The 16,809-nt window shown below is 43.9% G+C and overlaps 1 long non-coding RNA gene across 2 annotated transcripts; it reads right to left on the reverse strand.

Annotated features, from left to right (window-relative positions):
* Positions 1 to 3,265: 3,265 nt before the first annotated feature.
* LOC137350451 (uncharacterized) lies at positions 3,266 to 16,662 on the reverse strand. 2 transcript variants are annotated; one of them, XR_010969426.1, is made up of 2 exons: positions 16,461 to 16,662; positions 3,266 to 3,660 (listed from the first exon to the last, which is right to left on the reverse strand). It is a non-coding gene; the product is annotated as an uncharacterized lncRNA (long non-coding RNA). The 2 variants fall into 2 exon arrangements; XR_010969427.1 differs by lacking the exon at positions 16,461 to 16,662 and adding an exon at positions 3,926 to 3,984.
* Positions 16,663 to 16,809: the final 147 nt, after the last annotated feature.

Below are 16,809 nucleotides of genomic sequence, written 5' to 3' on the forward strand. Positions count from 1 at the left end.
GTCATTGCCTGGCACTTGTGTGGCGCGAATGTTACTTGCCACTTATCAGCCCAAGCCTGGATATTGTCCAGGTCTTGCTGCATTTCTACATGGACCTCTTCAGTATCTGAGGAGTTGCGAATGGTGCTAAATTTTGCAATCATCAGTGAACATCCCCACTTCTGACCTTATGATTGAAGGAAGGTCACTGATGAAGTAGTGAAGAAGGTTGGGCCGAGGATACTACCCTGAGGAACTCCAGCAGTAATGTCCTGGAGCTGAGATGATTGACCTCCAACAATCACAACCATTTTCCTTTGTGCTAGGTACGATTCCAACCAGTGGAGAGTTTTCCTCTTGATTCCCATTGACTCCAGTTTTGCTCTGGCTCCTTGATGCCATACTCAGTCAAATGCTACCTTGATGTCAAGGGCAGACGCTCTCACCTCACCTCTTGAGTTCAGCTCTTTTGTCCTTGTTTGAACCAAGGCTGTAATGACATCAGGAGCTGAATGGCCCTGGCGGAACCCAACTGAGTGTCACTGAACAGGTTATTGTGAAGCAAGTGCCACTTGATAGCACTGTCAATGACATCTTCCATCACTATACTGATGATTGAGAGTAGACTGATGAGGCAGCAAATGGCTGGGTTGGATTTGTCCTGCTATTTGTGTACAGGACATACCTGGGCAATTTTCCACATTGCCGAGTAGATGCCAGTGTTGTAGCTGTACTGGAACAGCTTGGCTAGGGGCGCGGCAAGTTCTGGAGCACAGGTCTTCAGTACCATTGCTGGAATATTGCCAGGGCCTGGAGCCTTTGCTGTATCCAATGCCTTCATTCGTTTCTTGATATCACCTGGAGTGAACTGAATTGGCTGAAGACTGGCATCTGTGATGCTGGGGACTTCAGAAGGTTGCCGAGATGGATAATCCACTCGGCACTTCTGGTTGAAGATTGTTGCAAATTCTTCATCCTTGTCTTTTGCACTGATGTGCTGGGCTCCCCCATCATTGAGGTTGGGGGTATTTGTGGAGCCACCTCCTCCTGTTTGTTGTTTAATTGTCCACCACCATTCATCATTGGATGTGGCAGGGTGTAGATCTGATCCATTGGTTGTGGGATCACTTAGCCCTGTCTATTACATGCTGCTTCTGCTGTTTGGCATGAAAGTAGTCCTGGGCTGTAGCTTCATCAGGCTGACGCCTCATTTCAAGGTATGCCTGGTGCTGCTCCTGGCATGCCCTCCTGCACTCTTCATTGAATTAGGGTTGATCCCCAGCTTGTTGGTAATGTTAGAGTGGGGGAATATGCCGGGCCATGAGGTGACAGATTGGGGTTGAGTACAATTCTGCCGCTGCTAATGGTCCACAGCACTTCATGGATGCCCAGTTATACATTGCTAGATCTGTTCAAAATCTATCCCATTTAGCACAGTGGTAGTGGCACACAACACGATAGAGGGTATCCTCAATGTGAAGACGGGACTTCATCTCCACAAGGATTGTGCAGTGGTCACTCCTACCAATACTGTCATGGACAGATGCATCTGCGGCAGGCAGATTGGTGAGGATGAGGTCAAGTATGTTTTTCCCTCGTGTTAGTTCCCTCACCACCTACTGCAGACCCAATCGAGCAGCTATGTCCTTTAGGTCTCGGCCAGCATGGTCAGTAGTGGTGCTACCGAGCCACTCATGGTGATGGACATTGACATCCCCCAGCCAGACTACATTCTGCGCCCTGTTCCACCTCAGTGCTCCCTCCAAGTGGTGATCAACATAGAGGAGTACTGACTCATCAGCTGAGGGGCGGGGAGAGGGGTTGGTTGGGAGAGGGTGGTAGGTGATAATCAGCAGGAGGTTTCCTTGCCCATGTTTGACCTGATGCCATGAGTTAGCCCAAACATTAGTTACACCGTTATACCAAATCAGTCGGTCTGTTGCCCTGTACATGTCAGTGAGAATCATTCTCAGCGCTCAAAACTCCCAGAAAAAGTAAAGTGGAAAAATGTCATTTCATAACCCAAAGGCTCTTTTCAGAACCACCCACAGTCTCTGTGAAAGGATTAGTTACTGTCAGGAGGGAATCAGAGATGGAGTTATTGTAACAGTGGATTGATCAGTTTCTCATCTGATGAAAGGTCACTGACCTGAAACGTTAACTCTGCTTCTCTCTGTACAGATGCTGCCTGACCTGCTGAGTATTTCCAGCATTTCTTGTTTTCATTAAAGCACATAGTTCCCTTTTCAAAGTTACAGAATTAACCACAATAATGTACTCTGAGATTCAAGTTAAATATCAGCCCAATATTGACACACGTTATGAGTTTATAAGTTTCAGTATTAATTCCCATAGTGCATCCTGACATATACATTAGATATAACATAACATAAGAAATAGGAGCAGGAGTAGGCCATTCGGCCCCTCAAGCCTGCCCTGCCATTCAGTAAGATCAGGGCTGATCTGCCCCAGACCTCAATTCCTCTTTCATGCCAGCTCTTCATAGCCCTCAACTCTCCAATATTTCAAAAATCTATCTACTTCCTCTTTAAATACTTTCAGTGATCTCGTCTCCACAACTGTCTGGGGTAGATAATTCCAGACATTCACTACCCTCTGAGAGAAGAAATTCCTTTGCATCTCAGTTTTAAATGAGTCTCCCCTTATTCTGTAACTATGTCGCCTAGTTTGAGATTCCCCCACTAGTGGAAACATCTTCTCAACATCGACCCTGTTCATAAAAACAAGAAATGCTGGAAATACTCAGCAGGTCTGGCAGCATCTGTGAAGAGAGAAGCAGAGTTAATGTTTCAGGTCAGAGACCCTTCTTCACCCTGTTAAGCACCCTCAGAATCTTGTTCGTTTCAAAAAGATCACCCCTCATTCTTCTGAACTCGAATGAATAACCTGTTTAGCCATTCTTGATAAGTCAACCCCTTCATCTCAGGAATCAGCTGAGTGAATCGTTTTTGAACTCCTCCAATGCCAGTACATCCTTTCTTAAGTCTAAATCTCAAGTGCGTCATCAGATTGAGAGAATCTGAAAGATAGCATAACCTGAGATACAACCTGAGATTTCAGTTTAAAACTCCCCCGGATTGTGAAACTAAAAGATACAATAGCAATTTAATTTGTATAGACTGTGCTTTGGATCACATTCCAGCCCTCATACAGTATCAGACTGGAAGATACTGTAGCAATTCCATTAACGCAGACTCAGCGCTACATTACAGAGCAGGGAACATATTTAAACAACCCGGAACACTTTTACACAAGATGGATCATATTTACACAACTGAGTAGATCTTTACCCAACAGGGAACCATTTTACACAATAACAGAGAACATCTTTACACAACAGCGAACATAGTTACACAACAGAGAACATATTACACAGCAGGAAAAATATTTTAAAAACACAGGGGACATCTTTACACAATAGAGAACACGATTACATAAATCATTGGTCTCTTGCTGTCTCTGCCTGGTTTTCTGTGTGTCTTTCTCTGTCTGTTCCTTTCTGGGTCCTGATAATATCTTCCTGGTTTTCTGTGTGTCTTTCTCTGCCTCCCTCATTGTCGGTGCTGTTACTCAGTGTCCTTGTGTCATTGTGCAATGAGGGTGAGTCCGTCAGCACGTGTGTTGCTGAGTCTGGGATTCTTGAGCATTCAGAAGACAATCCTATTTTTATAAAAACATTGGGGAAATGAACATATTTCACTAACAGGCAGCTAAAATTTAAAACATTAGTTAGCAGAGTGGTGCAGCGGAAGCGTGCTAGGCCCATAACCCAGAGGTCAATGGATCGAAACCATTCTCTGCTATTTATGTTCAGTAGTAACACAAACAGTTCACTTTTAAAACATCAGAACAAGATGCTTCCTGAGGCACTCCATTGCAATCAGCTTTTTTCTTCCAGTGAACACATCAATCAGTAACAACTCACTTTTGCTCACACGAACACAAGCTGCACAAACTGCAAACACGGACCAGCCGAGTCTCTCCCACTTTGTCAACCCCTTCCTGCAGAGCCTCGTCTCCACCACCAGATGGTGATGTTGGCCACAATACAACCAGGACAAATGGTCACAGTGAGGAGACGGTCAGGAACAGAAAATAAAACAATAACAGGGAAAACCTTTACACAACAACAGGGGACATCTTTACACAACAGAAAACATATTTACACAACAGGAAATACCTTCAGATAACAGGGAGAACACAATCATACAAATACATTGGGGAGACCAAGCGCAGACTGGGTGACCGCTTTGCGGAACATCTCCGCTCAGTCCGCAAGCAGGACCCTGAGCTTCCGGTTGCTTGCCATTTCAACACTACCCCCTGCTTTCATGCTCACATCTCTGTCCTGGGATTGCTGCAGTGTTCCAGTGAACATCAACGCAAGCTCGAGGAACAGCATCTCATCTACCGATTAGGCACACTACAGCCTGCCGGACTGAACATTGAGTTCAACAATTTCAGAGCATGACAGCCCCCCATTTTACTTTCATTTTTAGTTATTTTTTCTTCCTTTTTTTTACATTCCTTTTTACATTTTTTACAATCTTTTATTGCATTTATTTCATTTCATCTTAGTTTGTTCAGTTTGCTTACCCACTGTTTTTTTCAGGTTGTTTTTCTTCAGGTTTGCACTTGCTGCTGTTCAATATTCAGTGTATTCACACCTAATCTGTACTAATGCTTTGTCTTTCAACACATCATTAACATATTGTTTGCCTTTTCTCCGTGACCTTTTGGTCAGCGATGTGGCCCGGTCCAATCTGCACCTTCTCCTTTGTTATCTCTTGCCCCACCCCCACCTCACTTGTTTATAATCTGTGACTTTTCTAATATTTGTCAGTTCCGAAGAAGGGTCACTGACCTGAAACATTAACTCTGCTTCTCTTTCCACAGATGCTGCCAGACCTGCTGAGTGATTCCAGCATTTCTTGTTTTTGTTTCAGATTTCCAGCATCCGCAGTATTTTGCTTTTATTACAATCATACAAATGCCTTGTTTCACCATGTCAGTCTTGTCTCTCTCTCTGTCCCTCACATTTGCTTCCTCACAGTCTATTCTTGGTTTTCTGTGTGTTTTTCTCTCTGTCCCGTTGTCGATGGTGTTACTCAGCGTCCTTGTAACATTGTGTAGCCAGGTTGAGCCTCCCAACACCTGTGTTGCTGTAATAAAAACAGAAAATGCTGGAAATGCTCAGTAGGTCTGGCAGCATCTGTGCAGAGAGAAACAGTTAACAGTTCAGGTCTGTTTCCTTAGCTCACATTAACTTTGTTTCTCTCTCCACAGATGCTGCCAGACCTGCTGACTATTTCAAGCATTTTCTGTTCATGTTTCAGATTTCCAGCATCCGCAGTATTTTGCTTTTGTACGTGTGTTGCTATGTCTGGGACTGTTTGAGTGCAATGCTATTGCTTTATAAACAGCGTTGAAACAAACATTTATCTCGCTAACACACAGCACTAATACACAGCTGGATATAAACAGCAGCCTGCAGCAGAGGGCACAGTGGAAGTTTATTAACACAAATAATTCACCAACACAATATTTACTGCTATCCTCAATCACACCACGCTTCATCTTAACACGTTTTACTCTTTATTTACATCAACTTCTTCCTTCCAGTAAACACTTCAATTTGGAACACAGCTTCCAAATCACCTTTATTCACAAACCCGAACACACACCAGCCCAGACTTTCCCCTTTCTGTTAACCCATTACTGCATCACTGCCTCTCCACCAACTGTTGTTGTTAGAATCATACAATCATAGAATGGCTACAGCACAGAAGGAGGCCATTCGGCCTGTCGAACCCGTGCTGGCTCTCTGTTAGAGCAACTCACCTCATTTCACTCCCTCGTCAGTTCAATTTTGGAGGTGGGAAAACTTCTCGAAAGAATAATTCGGGACAAAATTAATAGTCCCATGGACAAATGTGGGTTAATTCAAGAAAGCCAGCATGGATATCTTAAGGGAAAATCATATTTAACTGTCCTGCTGGAGTTTTTTGATGAGGTAACAGAGAGGGTTGATGAGGGCAATGCTGTTGATGTGGTGTACATGGACTTTCAAAAGGTCTGGCAGCATCTGAAAGGTCACTGACCTGAAACGTTAACTCTGCTTCTCTCTGTACAGATGCTGCCAGACCTGCTGAGTTTTTCCAGCACTTTTTGTTTATATTTCAGCTTTCTAGCATCTGCAGTATTTTGCGTTTATTGACTTTCAAAAGGAGTTTGATACAGTGCAACACAACAGACTTGTGAACAAAATTATAACTCATGGAATAAAAGGGACAGTAGTAACATGGACATGGAATTGGCTGAGTGACAGGAAACAAAGAGTAATGATCAATGGATGTTCTTCAAGCTAGAGGAAGGTTTGTAGTGGAGTTCCTCAGGAGTTAGTGTTGGGACCCTTGCCTTTCCTGATATATATTAATGACCTAGACCTTGGTGTACAGGGCAGAATTTCAAAGTTTATGGATGATACGAAAATTGGAAGCATTGTGAACTGTAAGGATGATAGTGTAGAACTTCAAAAGGACATAGACAAGTTGGCGGAATGGGAGGACAGATGACAGGTGAAGTTCAATGCAGAGAAATGTGAATTGATTCATTTTGGTAGGAAGAACATGGAGAGACAATATAGAATAAAGGGTACAATTCTAAAGGGGGTCCAGGAGCAGAGGGACCTGGGGGTATAAGTCATTGATTGAGAGAACGGTTAATAAAGCATACAGTATCCTCGGCTTCAGTAATAGAGGCATAGAGTACAAGAACAAGGAGGTCATGTTGAACTTGTACAAGACACTAGACTCAGCTGAAGTACTGCGTCCAGTTCTGGGTGCCACACTTTAGGAAAGATGTGAAGGCATTGGAGAGATTACGGAAAAGATTCATGAGAATGGTTCCAGGGATGAGGAACTTCAGTTATGAAGATTGATTGGAGAAGTTAGGATTGTTTTCCTTGGAGAAAAGAAGGCTAAGAGGAGATTTCATAGTGGTATTCAAAATGATGAGGGGTGTGGACAGAGTGGATAGGGAGAAACTGTTCCCACTTGTGAAAGGATCGAGAATGAGAGGGCACAGATTTAAAGTAATTGGTAAAAGAAGCAAAAGCGACATGAGGAAAAACTTTTTCACACAGCGAGTGGTTAAAGTATGAACTGCCTGAGAATGTGATGGAGGCAGGTTCAATTGAAGAATTCAAAGGGGAATTAGACTGTTATCTGAAAAGGAAGAATGTGCAGGATTATGGGGAGAAGACGGGGAAGTGACATGAGGTGAATTGCTCATTTGGAGAGTCAGTGCAGACATGATGGGCCAAATGGCCTCCTTCTGTGCAGTAACAATTCTGTGATTCTGTGATTCCAATATTCAAGTCATTTCTATATATGGTGGTCCTGACACTGACCCTTGTGGACATCACTGTTCAGCATCTTCCATTCTGAAAAACAACCAAATATCACAACTCACTTTTTTTGATGTTTCCCACATTTTTTAATCTAAGCAGATACTGACCCTCCTATTCCAAGAGCCTCAGTTTTGTTACCCAGCATTTTATGCGGTAGTTTGTCAAACGCTTTCTGAAAATCCATATAGACAACATCCATTGCTTTCCCTTCATCAACCTTTTCTGTTATTTCATCAAAAAAATAAGTTATTTATTAATAGATGCAGCACTATAACAGGCCCTTCGGCCCATCAAGTCTGTGCCGACCAACAACCACCCATTTATACTAATCCGACATTAATGCCATATTCTCGACCACATCCCCCACCACCGACCTCCACTGGGGGCAATTCACAATGGTCAATTTACCAATCAATCTGCAAGTCTTTGGCTGTGCGAGGAAACACACGCAGTTCCAGGGTGAACTCAAACTGCGCACAGACATTAGCCAGAACTGAACACGGGTCGCTGGAGCTGTGAGGCTGCGGTGCGAAACAGTGATCGCCCAAAATGACCTTGGCAGGATTCGAACCTACAATTTTCTGATAACCTCGTTAAATACACCAAAGTCAGACACCTTATCCATTAGGCCACACGGCCAATAGCAAATAAGTGGATAGGTGCTGAACCTCTCAGTTTTCGGTCTACCCAAACCAAGTTCAAGGCCTGAATAATGAACCGATTGCCTCATTAGTTCTGTGAATAATACAATGATTTAATAGACAAAGTTTTGAAACATTCCTGCCCATAAATCTTGGTAACAGAGAGTGTGTGGATCTCCTGACTCAGAATGTTTAATGGATACAGTCCTCAGATCCGACAATGAACCCCTGAACATCCACAGTAAAGACAGTGTGGATGAGGAAATGGAAGAGCTGGGAGCTGAAACTCAGGGACGGCCGAGCTCTCCTGTCATTGAGCTTGTGTGTCTGCTCTGCTCGCCGCACTTCCGGCTCTACTTTGTTTCCAATGAAAAGATGAAAAGGGCCGTTCGGTTTTCCTCTCACTGACAGCGTGTTTCACTCGGGTTAATATAACCCGGGACTTTTGCTGCTGAAATGAATTCTGCGAGGTCCCAGCAAACACACCGGCTCCCTCCTTTCTCCCCTCTTTCTATCGGATTGTTTTACCAGGAGGGGCTCAATAATAACAAACCCCCTGCAGGAAATGACCGCAAATTGAGCATCTAAATGGGGCAAGTGGGCAGCTTTCTGGGTTCTAGGTTCCCCCTACCCCGCCCCTCCCTCCCTCCCTCCAGTCCAAGCCCCTCTTCACTTTCTTTGGGACTTTGATGAGGGTGAAATGGGGAAAGTTCCCATTGATGTTTGAGTGCTGAATTGCTGCAGAGATCTGCGCATGCGCGGTGTTGCCCCGCCTCCGGTGGGACGTCACAATGAGGAGTGGAGCGCATGCGCATCCTTTCCCCAACCCAGTCTGTGAGGCCATTCACTCAATCAGGGGAAGGTGCTTCAAATCAGCTGCTAATGGAGACTTCCCGGGCCCGGGGGAAGGGAACAAACAGCATCTGCTTCCAGCAGCCACTGCTTTGGGAGCGTGTCCGCAGATGTGCTCAGAGATTAGCATTGAGTGGTGGGAAGTTGAGGGGGAGTCGGGGAGTGTTTGTAACAGACACTGTGGAGCAGGAGCTGCTCCCGGAACATGGAGTGAGCCGGGGACACGGGGAAGGGAGAGTTCATTCTCGGACAGTGTCTGTACAGGCTCGGGGAGACACAATGGGAAGAAATCACTATTGAAAATCACTGACAATTTTACCACCCAAAGGAGAGGGAATTTTCCTGCTTTAGTTCCAGTCTCTCACTGTTTGTTGGATTGTGAACAGTGGCGGAAAAATAGCCGCAAAATAACGATGTGGACAGTTAGACAAAGAGCATTTATTGCAGACACCAGGTGAGAAGTGTGAAAGGCACATTTTAAATAGTGGCTGCTTGTTTTCCGTTGAAATAGAAATGTGACTGTGTAAAGGTCACTGCTCTATCGGACAGTCCCAGTCATTGAGCAGTGCAGGGCTTGTGTTGTTTCTGAATGTCACAAACTTGTTGTAAATCCACTGCAAACACCTGGTAAACAGAAGCTGAATACTGCAGTACTGCAGTGGAGTCAGACACTGACACTGTTTGTGTTCCTGGTTTTCATTTTGTGATTGTTCATAATGATTATTATTGGGACGATTACATTGATCGCTTTTGTATCTTCTATCTCACCAGTTCTTTCATTCCTGCAGGAAAATACATGAAGGAACCTGACTGGATGTGGTGATTCTTGGACACAAGGAAAAGTGCAGTGATCTCGTTCCAACACACAGTCGGTACAGGATCACTCCCAAAGCACAGAGATACTGCCAGCTCATCAGTTCCACTGGAACAAACAAAAGAAGTAGTCAGACAGACACTGATCCCAAAGTCAAGAGACACATTTTCAATCCAACAGTCAAACAACAGCGGGAGAGACAGAAGTTGTTTCTATTTCACTCCAATTCAATACAGCTGACAGGTTGATACATCAATCACAGTCCAAAAACAAACTCACTATCAGATCTAAATAAACTCTGTCACCATGGCCACATTTTAAATATAAAACTTGAAATTGAACAGACAAAATTTGCCTGATTGAAAGGTACAGAATGAATGCAAGGAGGCTTCAAGGGGATTTGGACGGGGTAAGTGAATGGGCTAGAACATGGCAGATGGAATATAATGTAAATAAGTGTGAAGTTCTCCACTTTGGTAGAATAAACAGAAAGGCAGAGTATTTCTTAAATGGTGAGAGGTTGGGAAGTGTTGATGTCCAAAGGGACCTGGGTGTCCTTGTTCATGAGACACTAAAAGCTAGTGTGCAGGTGCAGAAAGCAATTAAGAATGCAAATGGTATGTTGTCTTCATTGAAAGGGGATTTGAGTACATGGTTAATCATGTATTGCTTCAATGTATAAAGTCTAGATGAGACCGCACCTGGAATATTCTGTACAATTTTGGTTTCCTTATCTAAGGAAGGATAGACTTGTCATGGAGAGAGTGCAACGGAGATTCACCAGACTAATCCCCTGGGATGGTGGGATTGTCTTATGATGAGAGACTGCAGAAACTGGGCCGAAATTCTCTGGAGTTTCGAAGAATGAAAGGTGATCTCATTGAAACTTACAAAATTCTTACAGGGCGTGACAGGGTAGATATGGAGAGGATGTTTCCTCTGTCTGGTCATTCTAGAACAAGGAGATACAGTCTCAGAATAAGGACAGGCCATTTGAGACTGAGATGAGCAGGAATTTCTTTACTCAGAGGGTGGGAACTCTGTGGAATTCTTTATCCCAGAGGGCTGTGGAACCTCAATCATTGAACATATTCAAGACATAAATCGATAGATTTCTAAATACTAACAGGATCAAGGGATATGGTGATAGCAGGGAAAAATGGCGTAGAGGTAGATGATCATCCACGATCTGTTTGAATGGCGGAGCAGGCTCGATGGGCTGAATGGCCTAATGCCCCTATTTCCTATGATCCTCTGAATCCCAATAATGTACATCAGACGTGAGACCGAGCTATGCATTACATACCAGTTCAAAAATCCCACAGAGATTAAGACTGAAAGATACAGTATCAATTCCATTACTACAAAATGAAGGACTTGGAGCTTGCAGACCAGCCCATGTATAAGATTGAAAGTTATGTTTTCATTCACAATCGTTTTCACAGAGCTAAATATTGAATACCAATCCACAACTTGCACAGGACTACCAAATAAAACCTACAACTGTAAAATACAGTTAATCCATATTTTAAATTAAACGCAAGGCAAACAAATATTGATACATTAAGAGAGCGGGAAACAGTGAAAGCGAAGTGGAGCATAAAGAGCCCAGGAGAGAGAGGGAGCAAGAGTTCACTCAGAGAGCAGGGAACAGCGAGAGCAGACGTAAAAAAAGGCAAAGGAATACACAATTAACGGGAGAACACTGAACGGTGTAGAGGAAGTGAGGGACGTTGGAGTGAATGTCCACAGATCCCTGAAGTAGCAGGACAGGTCAATAAGCTGGTTCAGCAGATATATGGAATCCTTTCCTTTATTAGCTGAGGTACAGAATATAAGGGTGACATGGGTGTCCATGTCAATAAGTCACTGAAAGCTAACATGCAGGTGCAGCAAGCAATTAAGAAGGCTATTGGTATGTTAGCCTTAATCACAAGAGGATTTGAGTACAGGAATAGTGAATTCTTGCTTCAATTGTAAAGAACCTTGGTTAGACCGCACTTGGAGTACTGTGTGCAGTTTTGGTCCCCTTACCTTAGGAAGGATATTATTGCCACAGAGGGAGTGCAACAAAGGTTCATCAGACTTGTTCCTGGGATGGTGGGACTGTCCTATGAAGAGAGATTGGGGAAACGGGCTGTATTCTCTAGAGTTTCAAAGAATGAGAGGTGATCCCATTGAAACCCACAAAATACTTAAAGGACAGTCAGGGTAGATGCAGCTGAGATGTTTCTCCTGGTTGGGGAGTCGAGAACCAGGTGATGCAATTTCAAAATAAGGGGGAAACCACTTAGAACAAAGAACAAAGAAAATTACAGCACAGGAACAGGCCCTTCGGCCCTCCAAGCCTGCGCCGATCCAGATCCTCTATCTAAACCTGTCGCCTATTTTCTAAGGGTCTGTATCTCTTTGCTTCCTGCCCATTCATGTATCTGTCTAGATACATCTTAAAAGACGCTATCGTGCCCGCGTCTACCACCTCCGCTGGCAACGCGTTCCAGGCACCCACCACCCTCTGCGTAAAGAACTTTCCACGCATATCCCCCCTAAACTTTTCCCCTCTCACTTTGAACTCGTGACCCCTTGTAATTGAATCCCCCACTCTGGGAAAAAGCTTCTTGCTATCCACCCTGTCTATACCTCTCATGATTTTGTACACCTCAATCAGGTCCCCCCTCAACCTCCGTCTTTCTAATGAAAATAATCCTAATCTACTCAACCTCTCTTCATAGCTAGCGCCCTCCATACCAGGCAACATCCTGGTGAACCTCCTCTGCACCCTCTCCAAAGCATCTACATCCTTTTGGTAATATGGCGACCAGAACTGCACGCAGTATTCCAAATGTGGCCGAACCAAAGTCTTATACAACTGTAACATGACCTGCCAACTCTTGTACTCAATACCCCGTCCGATGAAGGAAAGCATGCCGTATGCCTTCTTGACCACTCTATTTACCTGCGTTGCCACCTTCAGGGAACAATGGACCTGAACACCCAAATCTCTTTGTACATCAATTTTCCCCAGGACTTTTCCATTTACTGTATAGTTCACTCTTGAATTGGATCTTCCAAAATGCATCACCTCGCATTTGCCTGGATTGAACTCCATCTGACATTTCTCTGCCCAACTCTCCAATCTATCTATATTCTGCTGTATTCTCTGACAGTCCCCTTCACTATCTGCTACTCCACCAATCTTAATGTCGTCTGCAAACTTGCTAATCAGACCACCTATACTTTCCTCCAAATCATTTATGTATATCACAAACAACAGTGGTCCCAGCACGGATCCCTGTGGAACACCACTGGTCACATGTCTCCATTTTGAGAAACTCCCTTCCACTGCTACTCTCTGTCTCCTGTTGCCCAGCCAGTTCTTTATCCATCTAGCTAGTACACCCTGGACCCCATGCGACTTCAATTTCTCCATCAACCTACCATGGGGAACCTTATCAAACACCTTACTGAAGTCCATGTATATGACATCTACAGCCCTTCCCTCATCAATCAACTTTGTCACTTCCTCAAAGAATTCTATTAAGTTGGTAAGACATGACCTTCCCTGCACAAAACCGTGTTGCCTATCACTGATAAGCCCATTTTCTTCCAAATGGGAATAGATCCTATCCCTAAGTATCTTCTACAGCAGCTTCCCTACCACTGACGTCAGGCTCACCGGTCTATAATTACCTGGATTATCCCTGCTACCCTTCTTAAACAAGGGGACAACATTAGCAATTCTCCAGTCCTCCGGGACCTCACCCGTGTTTAAGGACGCTGCAAAGATATCTGTTAAGGCCCCAGCTATTTCCTCTCTCGCTTCCCTCAGTAACCTGGGATAGATCCCATCCGGACCTGGGGACTTGTCCACCTTAATGCCTTTTGGAATACCCAACACTTCCTCCCTCCTTATGCCGACTTGACCTAGAGTAATCAAACATCTATCCCTGACCTCAACATCCGTAATGTCCCTCTCCTCGGTGAATACCGATGCAAAGTACTCATTTAGAATCTCACCCATTTTCTCTGACTCCACGCATAATTTTCCTCCTTTGTCCTTGAGTGGGCCAATCCTTTCTCTAGTTACCCTCTTGCTCCTTATATATGAATAAAAGGCTTTGGGATTTTCCTTAACCCTGTTTGCTAAAGATATTTCATGACCCCTTTTAGCCCTCTTAATTCCTCGTTTCAGATTGGTCCTACATTCCCGATATTCTTGCAAAGCTTTGTCTTTCTTCAGCCGCCGAGACCTTATGTATGCTTCCTTTTTCCTCTTAACGAGTTTCACAATTTCACCTGTCATCCATGGTTCCCTAATCTTGCCATTTCTATCCCTCATTTTCACAGGAACATGTCTCTCCTGCACGCTAATCAACCTCTCTTTAAAAGCCTCCCACATATCAAATGTGGATTTATCTTCAAACAGCTGCTCCCAATCTACATTCCCCAGCTCCTGCCGAATTTTGGTATAGTTGGCCTTCCTCCAATTTAGCACTCTTCCTTTAGGACCACTCTCATCTTTGTCCATGAGTATTCTAAAACTGACGGAATTGTGATCACTATTCCCAAAGTAGTCCCCTACTAAAACTTCAACCACGTGGCCGGGCTCATTCCCCAACACCAGGTCCAGTATGGCCCCTTCCCGAGTTGGACTATTTACATACTGCTCTAGAAAACCCTCCTGGATGCTCCTTACAAATTCTGCTCCATCTGGACCTCTAACACTAAGTGAATCCCAGTCAATGTTGGGAAAATTAAAATCTCCTATCACCACCACCCTGTTGCTCCTGCATCTTTCCATAATCTGTTTACATATTTGTACCTCTATCTCATGCTTGCTGTTGGGAGGCCTGTCGTACAGCCCCAACACTGTTACCGCACCCTTCCTATTTCTGAGTTCTGCCCATATTGCCTCACTGCTCGAGTCGTCCATAGTGCCCTCCTTCAGCACAGCTGTGCTATCCTCTTTGACCAGTAATGCAACTCCTCCACCCCTTTTACCTCCCTCTCTATCCCGCCAGAAGCATCGATATCCTGGGATATTTAGTTGCCAAACGTGCCCTTTCCTCAACCAAGTCTCTGTAATAGCAATAACATCATACTCCCAGGTACTAATCCAAGCCCTAAGTTCATCTGCCTTACCTACTACACTTCTTGCATTAAAGCAAATGCACCTCAGACCACCAGTCCCTTTGCGTTCATCATCTGCTTCCTGCCTACTCTTCCCCTTAGTCACGCTGACTTCATTATCTAGTTCCTTACAGGCTTTAGTTACTACCTCCTTACTGTCCACTGACCTCCTCATTTGGTTCCCATCCCCCTGCCACATTATTTTAAACCCTCCCCAACAGCGTTAGCAAAAGCACCCCCAAGGACACTTAGGACAGAGATGAGGAGAAATGTTGTTACTCAGAGGGTTGTGAATCTTTGGAATTCTTTATCCCAGAGGGCTGTGGAAGCTCAGTCATTGAATATGTTTAAAGCAGAGATTGACAGATTTCTAAATACAAATGATATAAGGGAATATGAGGAAAGTGTGGGGAAAAGGGTATTGAAGTGGATGATCAGCCATGATCATATTGAATGGTGGGGCAGGCTCAATGGGCTGAATGGCCGACTCCTGCTGCTATGTTCCTATGTTCCTAACTCCACATGATCGGCGAGGCACAGCTTCAGACCGACTTGGTGGGTGGTGAAAACAGATATCACTGCTTCTGATCTTCACCAGAACAGAGAGTGAGATGTAACATTGATCATCAAACAGACTGTGAGAGAATACAACAGAGTAAAACACATGGAGAGACACTGTGGAATAACAAATAGATTTGATTGGAATGTTGAATTTTGATTGGAATGGATAAAACAGCAGATTAAATTGGGATTCTCATCATTATATTGATCTGGGACAGAAAAACGAAACTGATGGAAAGAAGGGAAGAAGGAAGAAAAGAAAGGATGGAACTGTTCAGTTTTTTTGAGTTTTTTCACCCACCCATCAAAGCTGGATTAAAAAGAAGATGCAAATAACAAAGAATTTCACCAAAAAGAGAGATTAAATGCTGCCGAAACCTTGGATTGAAGGATGCCCCAACAGATCACCTGTTTAACTGTCTCCTCACTGGGGGATTTCAATCAGTGAGTCATATTATTCTCTACCTTTTTTTTGTTAAATGAACCCAGAACTGTCACTTGGAATTAATATCTGTGTTTCGACTCCTGAATAATACAATTGTGAGTTTCTCGATATTTTCTGGACACATTTCCTGCTGAAAGAACTAAGAACTCTTTTCTAATTTACACAATACTATATACACACTCATCAAGCCTCCTAAGCTAGCATCCTTGGTGCTGCTCTCTCTTCTCCCAAACCTCATCTCATGTGACTGTTACATCATCACTCTGACAGTGGGAGGGGTTGATCCCACTGTCTTCAGCATTAACCCTTTACATCCTTGTAATACACTGTCTGTCCAAAAAATGGGTGGAGGGAACTTCTTTCATTTATTGAAACACCAACAGCTGCCAGTTGAAAATCAACTCAAACCCATCAGAGAGAGAGAGAGAGAGAGACTGTCAGAGAACTTCCTGCATCCAGTCCTGACCCTGTTACACTCCGCAGCTGCTCACCCAGACCCCACTGAACACTGTTACCGAAACACTTCAAATACTGTTTGTAAAAGGCAGAAAAGGTCAAAGTTAATCACAGCTGTATTGAATAGAACAAAGTTTAATATCTTCTCACCGTCTCTCGGTAACCACATGAGACACAGGTTTTCTTATTTGCTTCCTTTGATTTTTCTTGTTCCTGACTGACAAATATTCCAAACCTCGGCTCAACCCTCTCGCTTGCGTCATGTCCCAGTCACGGTTGAAAGCAACACATAACGACAGAAACACTCTGAAACAGACAACGTGGTCACACTTTCCTTCAGTGAGATTAATGTCGTGCTGTTTTCCAGGTTGAATGCATCTGTGAACAAACTTCTATGAAAGAAGTTGCCTTTGAAATATCAGCACTGAATTTCTGTGCAAGGAGGAACAGCCATTCCAAACTCACATCCTTCACAATGGCTGTTTTCTCCTGTGACTGA

The sequence above is a fragment of the Heterodontus francisci genome, chromosome 35 (assembly GCF_036365525.1).
Source record: "Heterodontus francisci isolate sHetFra1 chromosome 35, sHetFra1.hap1, whole genome shotgun sequence".
NCBI lineage: Eukaryota > Metazoa > Chordata > Chondrichthyes > Heterodontiformes > Heterodontidae > Heterodontus > Heterodontus francisci.